Below are 12,871 nucleotides of genomic sequence, written 5' to 3' on the forward strand. Positions count from 1 at the left end.
CACAGTCTCCCACTGAAATAATGCATCATGGGAAGCCCCCAGCAGCCTAAGCCTCTTGCAGCATAACTAAAGGAGGTTTCAGGTTCAGTGAGGATTCTAGAGCTGGTCCATTGAAAATGATTATAGAATAACCAATTCCCATTAATCACAGGTTCACTGTATGAGGACCTGTATGAGGTGTGGACCAAGAATTTTGCACAGCACTATATAAATGCACAAGAGTGAAACTAATCTTCAAATTTAAACCTGATAATATGTGACAAAGCATATCAATGAAAAGCTCAAATTATACTTTTAACTATAACTATGAAAAACAGACGATGTGATTTTATCAATTTCATTATGAATACTGCTGTTTGGCCACAGAGATAAGCACACGGTGTCTTTTGGCTTCAGTGCACTCACACACTGGGTTTATGGCAATAGTAAGATAGTAAGATGTCTTGCCTCCGGCTCATCATTGTAAAGGCCACTTACTGTTACATTAAATGTACTGGGTAAGCAACATTTTTCAACATGCAGAGTTAATGTGAATATTTTACCCAAAGCATGCTATTTTTTATAATATAAGTACAAAGGAAATTAAAGTGAGTGGAACAAAGTGAAACCAAGTGCAAGACACAGGCTCAAATGAATATGAGACAAGCACAAGAGTGCAAGAATTGCATTATTTGTTGGCCTGGACTGAGAAAATGTTGGTTGCTTACAGTGTACATGGTACGGATGTGAATGACAAAGTGCCCATTTCATTTTTCTGCCTTTGAAAACTCCTGACCACATGAATACTTTAGGTTCTATAGTATGTTATTTCCCTTTATCTTTAATCTTTTCATTATTACACCTCCTGTATATGTGTTTTCATTCTTTGCTGATCTTCCTCCAGTCCTCAGCCTTATCAGATTTCTATCTTTTTTTCAATCACCTCTGCTTTCTTCATTGTATATGCATCACTTATCAACACTCATTATGTTTGCTTCCCTATCCTCATCTATATCCACACTAATACTTTCCTATTCTATCTTTTCCTTTTCCACCATCTCTTATTTTCCTGTATTTTTCTCCTCTTACGCGAACATTTATCCTTTCCTTTCCTGTCGTCGTATCAGCCCCATCTCCTTTACAGATTTCCATTTTGGTTACTCATCCCTCCGCTGAGTCTGCTTTTCTCTTCAAGGAGCTGAGCATTCCCACCCTGGCATCAGTTTGTTGGTTACCACGACAACCTCCCGAGCCAAGTTATTTATAGCAACAGATCACCATTAGTCCTTCCCAATACAGGCTGTATGTGGACACATTCTGTTTTGTTATTTTTTTAATTATTTGTGCCTCAGTGTGTGAACTTTTGTTTCAGAAATATAGGTCACATATGTAAAAGACAAGTTATTTTAATATTTTATGCAACATCGAAACATCAACATATGCATTTCCATTCAGTAATGTTATTTTCTGCCAGCCATGCTGGCTTTTTTTTTTGTCCTGCTGGCTGTAGTGAAAGTGTGCAGTTTCCCCTGGCTCAGGGGAAAATTTGGCAAAGGTCAGCTCATTGCTCTATTTTTACAGTAACAACTCTTCTGTTTTAGTTTAGTCTCACCACTCCCACTACTGGTGCAAAATAATCCCACTGTGCACGACACCTATCAAGTGCCACTGGAAAATAAGGTAATTGACTGGCTGGTGAAAGTAAAGGGCCACAGTGTAGCCATGTGGCACACAGATTATAATCAATCAATAAATTACAAAGAACCTTCCCTCAGGATGGGTCTTCCAGCATGACAATGACACAAAACATACCACCAAGGCAACTAAGGCATGGCTAAAGAAGAAGCACATTATGATCATGCAGAGGGCTAGCTGGTGTCCAGACCTCAGTCCATCCTATACAAAATCTGTGGAGGGAGCTGAGACTTCGAGTTGCCAAGAATCAGAAACCAAGAAACCTAAAGGTTTAGAGAGTTTCTGTGAAGAGGAGTGGGCTAAAACCCCTCCTGAGATGTGTGCAAACGTGGTGATTAACTACAAAAAGTGTCGTACCATTGTGCTTACCAACAAAGGTTTCTCCACCAAGTCCTAAATCATATTTTCCTTGGGCATCAAATACATATTTCACTCAGTGAGATGAAAATCAATTTATAACTTTTATGTGATGCTTTTGTCTAGATTTGTGGTTGATTTTCTGTCTCTCTCCATTAAAATCAAATGACCATAAAATTAGAGCCTGTTCATTTCTTTGTAAGAGAGCAACCTTACAAATTCAAATTTCCCCCACTGTATTTATGTTTTCATATATATATATATATATATATATATGAAAGACGGTCAGGAACTGACCTGAAAGATAGGATAATGGCCAAGCTTGAAACCTGGATCCCCCGTAGCCGGTTACCAAGATTACGTGAAGTACCCTCAGAAGGTCTGCTAGATGATGTTAATGCAGCACTACGGATGATACCTACAACCACGATTACCGACACTAACAAGCTGATCTACACTACGGCAGCAGTGATCAGTGAGATGCTTGGCTACAAGTTGAACAGCCACAAGGGGCAGTACCCTCCATGGAGAAGGAGGCTAGAGGGCAAGATCAAAGTAGCACGAAGGGAGGTTAGCCAACTAACGGAGTTGCAGAAAGGCGCGACAAAGAAGGTGCATAAGAAATACAACAAGCTGTCCATACCTGAGGCCTTGGAAACTGCCAAGCAAAGACTCACAGCCTTGGCCAGCCGCTTGAGGAGGTACACCAGAGAGATAGAAGGCAGGAGAATGAACCAGCTGTTCTCCACAGAACCAGCAAAGGTGTACTCTCAGTGGCAAGGGAACAATAATAACAGAACAGCACCACCAAGGCTGGAGACGGAGCAATACTGGAAGAGCATATGGGAGAAAGACACAACACATAACGGCAATGCTCAGTGGCTAGTGGATCTGAGGGCAGACCATAGCGACCTCCCTGAACAGGGTCCAGTAACCATCACAGTGGCAGATATCCAAGAAAGGGTCTCCAGTATGAAGAATTGGACAGCACCAGGCCCCGACATGGTTCACGCCTACTGGCTGAAGAAGCTGACTGCACTCCACGAGCGTCTGGCAGCACAAATGAACCAGCTGCTAGTTAACGAGAGACACCCAGAATGGCTAACCGAAGGTCGGACGGTCCTGATCCCCAAGGACCCCAAGAAGGGACCGGTCCCATCCAACTACCGACCAATAACCTGCCTCAGTACTACATGGAAGCTCCTGTCAGGCATCATATCGGCTAAGATGAACAGGCACATGGGTCAATACATGAGCGGGGCACAGAAAGGGATTGGCAAGAATACCAGAGGCGCAAAACACCAGCTACTGGTAGACAGAACAGTCAGCCGAGACTGCAAGACCAGACTGACGAACCTGTGCACAGCCTGGATTGATTACAAGAAGGCCTATGACTCAATGCCCCACAGCTGGATACTGGAATGCCTAGAATTGTATAAGATCAACAGGACCCTAAGAGCCTTCATCAGGAACTCAATGGGGATGTGGCACACAACCCTAGAGGCCAACTCCAAGCCCATAGCACAAGTCACCATCAGGTGCGGGATCTACCAAGGAGATGCTCTGTCCCCACTGCTGTTCTGCATAGGCCTGAACCCCCTCAGTGAGATCATTAACAAGACTGGCTACGGATACCGACTACGGAACGGAGCGGTTGTCAGCCACCTCCTGTACATGGATGACATCAAGCTGTATGCCAAGAGTGAACGAGACATCGATTCACTGATCCACACTACCAGGCTATACAGCAATGACATCGGGATGTCATTCGGACTGGAGAAGTGTAGTCGGATGGTAACAAAGAGAGGGAAGGTAGTCAGAACTGAGGGGATTGAACTACCAGAAGGCAACATTGCAGACATAGAGGACAGTTACAAGTACCTGGGGATCCCGCAAGCGAATGGGAACCATGAAGAGACCGCTAGGAAAGCTGCAACCACCAAGTACCTGCAGAGGGTCAGGCAAGTCCTGAGGAGTCAGCTGAACGGTAAGAACAAGATCCGGGCCATCAACACCTACGCCCTGCCCGTGATCAGGTACCCTGCTGGGGTAATAGGCTGGCCAAAGGAGGAGATAGAAGCCACTGACATAAAGACAAGAAAGCTCCTTACCATGCATGGAGGGTTTCACCCCAAGTCCAGCACCCTGAGGCTGTACGCTAAGCGGAAGGAAGGGGGCCGGGGACTGGTGAGTGTCAGCACCACAGTCCAGGATGAGACAAGAAACATCCACGAATACATCACGAAGATGGCCCCAACTGACAGTGTGCTCAGTGAATACCTCAGGCAGCAGAAACCCAAGAAAGAGGAGGAAGGCGAGGAACCATCATGGAAGGACAGGCCCCTGCACGGTATGTACCACCGGCAGATAGAGGAGGTGGCTGATATCCAGAAATCCTACCAGTGGCTGGACAAAGCTGGACTGAAAGACAGCACAGAGGCACTAATCATGGCAGCACAAGAACAAGCTCTGAGTACAAGATCCATAGAGGCTGGGGTCTATCACACCAGGCAAGACCCCAGGTGCAGGCTGTGTAAAGATGCCCCTGAGACAATCCAGCACATAACAGCAGGGTGCAAGATGCTAGCAGGCAAGGCATACATGGAACGCCATAACCAAGTGGCCGGCATAGTGTACAGGAACATCTGTGCCGAGTATAACCTGGAAGTCCCGAGGTCAAAATGGGAGATGCCCCCAAGGGTGATGGAGAATGACCGAGCTAAGATCCTGTGGGACTTCCAGATGCAGACGGACAAAATGGTGGTGGCTAACCAACCGGACATAGTGGTGGTAGACAAACAGAAGAAGACGGCTGTAGTGATCGATGTAGCGGTTCCGAATGACAGCAATATCAGGAAGAAGGAACACGAGAAGCTGGAGAAATACCAAGGGCTCAGAGAAGAGCTCGAGAGGATGTGGAGGGTGAAGGTAACGGTGGTCCCCGTGATAATCGGAGCACTAGGTGCGGTGACTCCCAAGCTAGGCGAGTGGCTCCAGCAGATCCCGGGAACAACATCGGAGATCTCTGTCCAGAAGAGCGCAGTCCTGGGAACAGCTAAGATACTGCGCAGGACCCTCAAGCTCCCAGGCCTCTGGTAGAGGACCCGAGCTTGAAGGATAAACCGCCCGCAGGGGCGTGCTGGGTGTTTATATATATATATATATATATATATATATATACATATACATATATGTATATAGGAACGTGTCCGTTGAGGTAAGTGTCTGCATTCGTAGCATTGAAGTACTTGTCTGTTGTCTTACTGTAAATTACTCTGTAGCTTTGACAGTAGTACATTTAAAACCTCTTCATTGTCTGCTCTTTATATTGTGTGCATGCATGTGTAAATCGCCGTGTCTCTCCAACATCGATTGCAGCCAAGGCCACTGCTTCACGGCTGGCCTGTGTGGTTACCATGGAAACGAGCCCACAGCTTAGGAGCCACCGAGAAACTAAACACCCTCCGATCAATAAGCTTCCCGAATAATGGGGTCATAGACACACACACAAAACACAGACACACTAACCCGGCAGTCTCAGAGCGACTCTGAGGCTCCATCAGTAAGTACAGTTGCACAAATTCAGCTTCTTATTAGTGTAGGAGAAAAGAGCGAGAGTCTTTTGAAACCCACTGAGACACTTAACTGAGAGCTGGAGAGAGGAGTCATGGCAGTTGGCAAACTGCTGAAGAGGGAGATCTGGAGTGTGACTATCATTAGTCTCACACAATCCTGTGAAAAGAGCAGAGATGCTAAAATACAGAATACACATTGCACACATTAAAAAGGTAAAAATCATGCCTTTCTGCCATTAATACAATGGTATGACAACAATATGAAGAGGACATACCACTATTGCTGATTTGTTACATGGGGGAAACATGGGACTTCTGGAGAATGTTACACATGTGAAGTAATATTGTAGTAATCAATAAACGATTACTAAAATCCCACAGTTGCTTCACATTTGGTCTAAAATCTACAGTGTACAGATATTAACGTGATGTTAATAGGTACATGCACATACATGGATGGATACATATACATATGCATGTGTGAAACTTTCCAGTTAAAGAACATGTCACCAGAATGAAGTGTAAAAGCAAATTTTAAAATGTTATTTTGAACGAAAACTAAGGTATTAAAATGTGTTTTTAGCAGATATTTAATTCAAACCACTGACCAAACCAGTTTAGGTAGAACCTCAAATACATGGTTGCTTGACCAGAAGAAGTAAAAGGCCTTGATTGGTTAGGTTTTGGCAGACTCTTGCCTTACATTAGGATGTTGCATAAATCTGTGTCATTTCATTTCATTTTTCCTGTGGTCCTTTTTTTCCCTGAAGGCCAAACACTCATTTTTTGGTTAGTCACACTTTCCTTATGCATGCATGACTACCATGTTGCAGTACACCACAAGGACACACATATATAATAAGCCTTGTTATTTTTTTTAGCTTACACTTTATGTGTATAAAAATGTTCTTGTTCATAAGAAGATTATTATTTAAATTGACTGTACTGTGAAAAGGTGCCCACATGGAAAAGACAGCTGTAGTGAAATGCTTCTGCAAAAACGTTGTGCTAGAAAAAATAGTTCCTGCTCTATAAGTGTGGGAATAGTTCTCTTTACTACTGATTGTTTGGTGAGGCCAGAGTTCAGTCTGCAGTGACCATCCTTTGCTACCTCTTGGCTTCGTACAAATGTGCAGGGCCTTGAAAGTGATTAATAAAAACTGAAAGGAAGGCTGGTATATTTGGGTATCAGTGCTGCCACTGGATTACAGATTACTAATAGATCATTATTATTAAAATACATTACTATTATTAGAACTGACAATATTATAAAGTTATAAATCAGGGTTGATTCAAGCATGTTTTATTCATATAGCACCAAATCACAACAACAGTTGCCTCAAGGTGTTTTATATTGTAAAGTAAAGACTCTGCAATAATAAAAAGAAAACAGAGGAAACTCTAAGAATCAGATGACCTCCTATAAGCAAGTGTTTGAGCGACAGTGGGAAGGAAGAACTTCCTTTTAACAGGAAGAAACTTTCCTCAGTGGGAGTTGCTTTAAAATGTGCTCTAAAATAAATTTGAGTTGAATTGAGTAAACATTTTAAATTATTCTTCAGTGACTGACATGAAATGATTCTATTCTACATTTATTTGTGGTTCAGCCAGAATATTTCTTACACCCTAATAACCTTGATGGGTGTATAATCACACGTCTTTGTTGATAATTATTTCTGCCCACCTGTCTTAACATCCTCATTTCTACTGTAATAATTCCCCTTGTCCTTTTTTGCTTTTTTGCAGAGGAGTAAAGCTGGGTACTATGTAACCCCGTCATCTAAACTGTAGATGAGCAATATATATATTTAGACTCTTGACTCCAAACTCAGTTTAGATGTTGGATTGCACTCCAGTCATCTTCTTACCACCATGCTTTATTACTGGTAAAACACTATACTATGCTGCTGAGTCTGTGTCAAGCCTCTTTGGCAGATGGAGAGAATAACAGGCATAGATTATATGAGATGACAAGCGTGCTGTGGGATGCAGTGAAAGCAGATATTGCTCTGCGTGTGTGTTTGTACAGTATATGTCTAGTCCCCAGGGAAAGTGTGCATAAGCACACGGCATGCGATAATCAAACAACTTCTCCGAGTACTGTTTAGTTGAATCCTATACTCCTTTCATGTCAGTTTAGGTGCATATAAAAATACTGATAAAAATAAAATTATTTTACACATCAGAGTCTCTGATGGTGTTAGTGTGTGCTGCTTTCTGATGCTCCAGAAAGATCTGTGAGAGCTACATGGCAATTCTCATGTAATTTCTTTATTTGGACAAAGGCCGATGTCTCCACAGCGGATATCTTCATGATCTTCATGGATAAACAGTAGAGGTCACAGGTAAATGTAAATTAGATTCAGGTGTGAAATCTCCCTTTACCCTGAACATATGACCACCAAATATGTGAACGCTAACCATAAATCTGCTGTAGCGGTTAAATTCTTACATTTCCCAGAAAATATTGTATCATGCTCTTGTTGTAAATTACTGTTCAGTATATTGATTATGTTTTCAGGGAAGGGGATTTTCAGTACCAGATTACTACTGTAACAAACACTGTGCTCCTGCTACTCTAATGACCTCCTGTGTGCTCTGACCACACCGGGCTGTTTTGTTTGACTGTTTGAATAACTCTCAGTTGACCTCTCTCTTGTAAACCAGTTTTCCCAGCTGACTGACTCTGACTCTCGGAAATTTAGTGCAGCAAAACTGGACATGCTGGAACATCTGGCCTAAAGAATCACACTGGTTCAAATGCAGTATTTCGTCCTTTAAATTCTGTGTTTATTGAAGTTCTGTCAGTAGCAATTAAATGTTTAATCCACCCAGTTCAGTATATTATAGGACTCAAACAAATAAATGCTTCATCAAGCCAAATTCAGTGGCTTATTAACCAGCCATATACAGCATTTACAATCAGGATGTGTCCTGCAAAGCAGCCAGTAGTAACAGCACATTTATTTTAGTGAGGAAACACCAAATTTTTTGTACAAGTGTCAACAAAATATTAGTAAACAAAACACAGTCTGATTAATCTGAGACATTCCAGCAAGAGGAACTTGAAAACTATCACTTTCCAAAACATATTCCCTCCTGATGAGCCATAGATATACACTCACCAGCTGCTATATTTGGAACATCTTGCTAGTACTGAGTCGGACATGCTTTTTTCTTCAGAACTGCCGTAACTCTTCATGGCATAGATTCAACAAAGTGGTGGAAATGTTCCTCACAGATTTTGTTCCATATTGACTGATATGATGTGATAGCATCACACAGTTGTTTGCTATGAATGTGAATCTCATTTTCAACCACATCCCAAAAGTACTCTATTGGATTGAGATCTGGTGACTGTAAAGGTGATTTGACTACAATAAACTCATTGTCATGTTTAACAAAACAATTTGAGATGGTTTGAACTTTGTGACATGGCATGTTATCCTGCTGAAGTCAGCCCTCAGAAGATGGGTACATTGTGGTGATAAAGGGATGGACATGATCAGTTACAATACTCAGGTAGGCTGTGGTGTTTAGGATATGCACAGTTGGTACAAACCAAACCAAGCTAATGCTAAAGAAATATTGCCCCTACCATCATTCCACCACCACCTGAGCCTTAAAGACAAGGCAGGATGGATTGATATTTTCATATAGTTTACACCGAATTCTGACTTTACCATTCGAATGTTGCTGCAGCAGATTAGACTCATCAGACCAGGCAACCCTTTTCCAATTTTCTATCATCCAATTGTGGTGAGCCTGAGTGAATTGAAGCCTCAGTTTCCTGTTCTTAGCTGACAGGAGGCACACCTGGTGTCCTCTTCTGCCGCTGTGTAGCTGATATGCTTGAAGGTGTGACGGGGTATGCATCCAAAGATGTCCTTCTGCTCACATGCCTTTTCCTCTGATCTCTGGCATCAACATGGCATTTTCACTCAGATAACTGCTACACACTGGATATTTTCTCTTTTTTAGTGCACTCTCCCCGGAGCAAACAAAACAAAACAGAACAAATCACTAGGTTCTGAAATACTCGGACCAGCCCTTCTGGAACCTACACCCATGTCACATTCAGAGTCACTTAAATCACCATTATTTGCATTATTATTTATATCTCAGCAGATTGCCTTGACTATGTTTACATGCCTTAATGCACTGAATTCCTGTCATATAACGAGTATTAACAAGCAGCTGAAAAAGAGACCTAACACAGCGGCTGGTTAGTATAAACATGAATTTCAGTCTGACTAACAGGTTACAGTATTTTAGAAGTACCACAAACATGCCTGACACTAAAAAGTAAAATGTCGCTAGACAATATTCTTTTGATGAAGTTCTGGAGACCAGATGGCACGTGTTAACTCAGGAGTCTTTACAAATCCATCCAGCTGCGCATTCCTATGCAGCTGTCCCATGGTACATCATCATCACAGGAGAAAAACCAGAAGCAAATGGAAAGTATTTACTGTAAATGCATTTACTAATTTCATATCTCGTCATGCTGCTGTTAGTTTTAAGGCTTTTCTTTACTGAGTCTGTTTTTTGACATTTTGGATCATTCCTAATTATCCTTGCATTCATTCAAAAGAAATGTGACTACATCTGGGTTCTTTTTTAATAACACATTATTTAAGAAAGGGAAATTTTTCCCTTTTTGCAAGCTAAATTACTGACATTTAATTTCTTTGTGACAGGTCCAACATTTTGAACTTGAAGTTCTCTACTACTTGTATAACATACAAATAACTTACAAATCTAATTTAATACCTCATCTAGCATATTAGCTCATGGATGTGCAGTCCCTTACTTTAAAATATGACCCATTTTTTGTTTTTAATTTTTTTTTAATTATTGTTATTGTTTATGCTTTTTCCTTCAGATAATGTGTTAACTTGTACCTAAAACCATTCTGTACCAATCACGATTGTCTTCCTCTAGGCTATCACTGCCCCCATTTAGTACCAAAAATTAGATACAAATCCATCCATAACATTTTGCATCCCCTTTGCAAATCAACTTGTGCTGATTGGACATTTCTTGATTTTACAGTAATATCAGGTCTTATACCTGTATTTATATGCTCAGCTTGGTACGTGTGACCTAAAGCTACTAAGAAAGAAGGGGAGGAGTGAAAGAACTGGACTCAAAATGCACAGGACAGGAAGATGGGGAGCCTGAGCATGGAGTGTAATGTAGCATGCTCGCTGAATCTAGATCACTGAACACACCAGTGTTTCTTGTAGCAGTGATGAATGCTGTGATTTGGCTTAAATGCATCCGTCCCAGTTATGGTAGCAGTGCTTTCACAGTGCTAATGCTACAAGTTACTGGGTTGGAGAGGTGGGAATTTAGTCTCTCCTTTGAGACAAGATAAATTATTCAATAAGCTACACTTTGGGGAAAAAACATGGATAAGAAGTAGAAATGGTCTTCCCTCGGGAAGGGAAACCAGAAAATTCTGTTAGAAATAAATACCCAACCAAATCAATGTAAAATGCAACCTAAAATTAAGCACAAGATTCAACCATGAGGTAATGGAGCTATCAAAATGAACTGTGGTTCTATCCATGAATATGTTTTATTCTAATTAGTCGTAGAAGTAAAATCTTAGCCCAAACCCTCCCTAGCATAACCATGCCCCTGTACTGAGGAAGTGATCATGTATGTATGAGTATGCCTAATACAAAAAGGGACAACGTTTTAACAATTGCTCTTGGCAATTAATTAAGCATAAAATACCCTTCAGAATGCTTCTTATTATCAGAATATTTCTTTGGTTTATCATTGGGTTTATTATACTTCAGAAGGAATTTTGCCTCTGGAAATTGAGGCATGTCCTAAAATTGAACTCTTCGATATAAATTTCACAGCTATTTTAAAAACTGGTGATTGGTGACTAGACAGCTGAGAAAATGAGCCTTATTAATCAATGGAAAAATAGCTGTGAAATTTACTGTGCTTTCAGAAATTACAGATTTATCTAGTGGCAACTGTTGGATAAATACAACCATAACCATAAAAATAACAGCTACATGCTTTCACAGCAAGAAAGTGCTTCAGTAAAATCAGCTCAAAATTAAAACGCAACTATATGCAAATACCCCCCACCCCATACTATATTACCTGTATTTAAGGAAATAGACCAAAAATGCAAGAAGATGGGGACCCCAGCATGGACTGTTGAACTGGATTTGTTCAACCGTGTTAAAATACAAGGTAGAAAAGATCTCTGGGCATGAGACGTTTGAAAAAGTGGATCTGTACCTTCGTCCTACTAACAGATTCACCATCGAGAGGGTGCAATATGTCACTGAGGATCTCTCAAACCTCAAACTCACAAAGTTGTGTTCTACTGTCCTGTTGCTCATCTGCACTCATACTGCCCATATGTGCAATTTTATTGAATTCGTATTAAACAGACACTTAAAAACATTGGCCATACTACAAAAAGTAGAAAAAATCCTTCACAAATAAGCAATCAAAAACTACCAGTGTGCTTCTATACACATCAAACTGTCTCCCAATTATTTGTACTCATTCAAAACCTCAACACAGCCACTGCTAACAGTGACCTGTAGGTATGTCTAAAACTAGCATAACACCAGGTAACAAATCTATTCAGATAGGCACATTATATCATTAAGAAAATTACTATTAAAAACATTAGCTAAGATGGTACAGAAAAGGAATGGGGCCACCCATATGCTTTGAATTAACTCTTTTCAGAAATTGTAACCTGTAATTTGACTTTAATCCCAGAATTGTCACTTTTTTCAGAATTCTGTAATATTTATAATTTTCCCCTTAGAATCCTGAATATAAAAAAAGTCTCAAAACTTCTGGAAAAAAGTCAGAATTAGGCGTTAGCCCTACATTGTTTAGAGTAAGAGCACTCCCCTATGAATGCGGCTGAAAAATCCAGAAGCATAGCGTACTTCAAGGACTGAGGCTATTGGATAAACTCGGTTTCTGTGGAGGCGGGTCTAACAACAACGAGGAAGTAAAGTGTGCCCATACTACTTCTGGAGGAGCTCCACATCTAGATGAAGCGTACAGGCAACGTGGAGGGGTGTGTGATTTGCATAGAAAACTTTTTGAAAGTGCCCTTTTAAAGGAGCTGTTAGTAATTTCAGGCATATGTAAGTGATCACACATTTGGAATTAATGTGTGTACATTTCATCATCAAATCCACCTGTGTCGAGATTTCTGTGATATAAGCAAAAATGAATCTGAATTACTTACAGTATCGCAAAAATCT

This window comes from Oreochromis niloticus, linkage group LG7 (genome assembly GCF_001858045.2).
Source record: "Oreochromis niloticus isolate F11D_XX linkage group LG7, O_niloticus_UMD_NMBU, whole genome shotgun sequence".
Lineage (NCBI taxonomy): Eukaryota > Metazoa > Chordata > Actinopteri > Cichliformes > Cichlidae > Oreochromis > Oreochromis niloticus.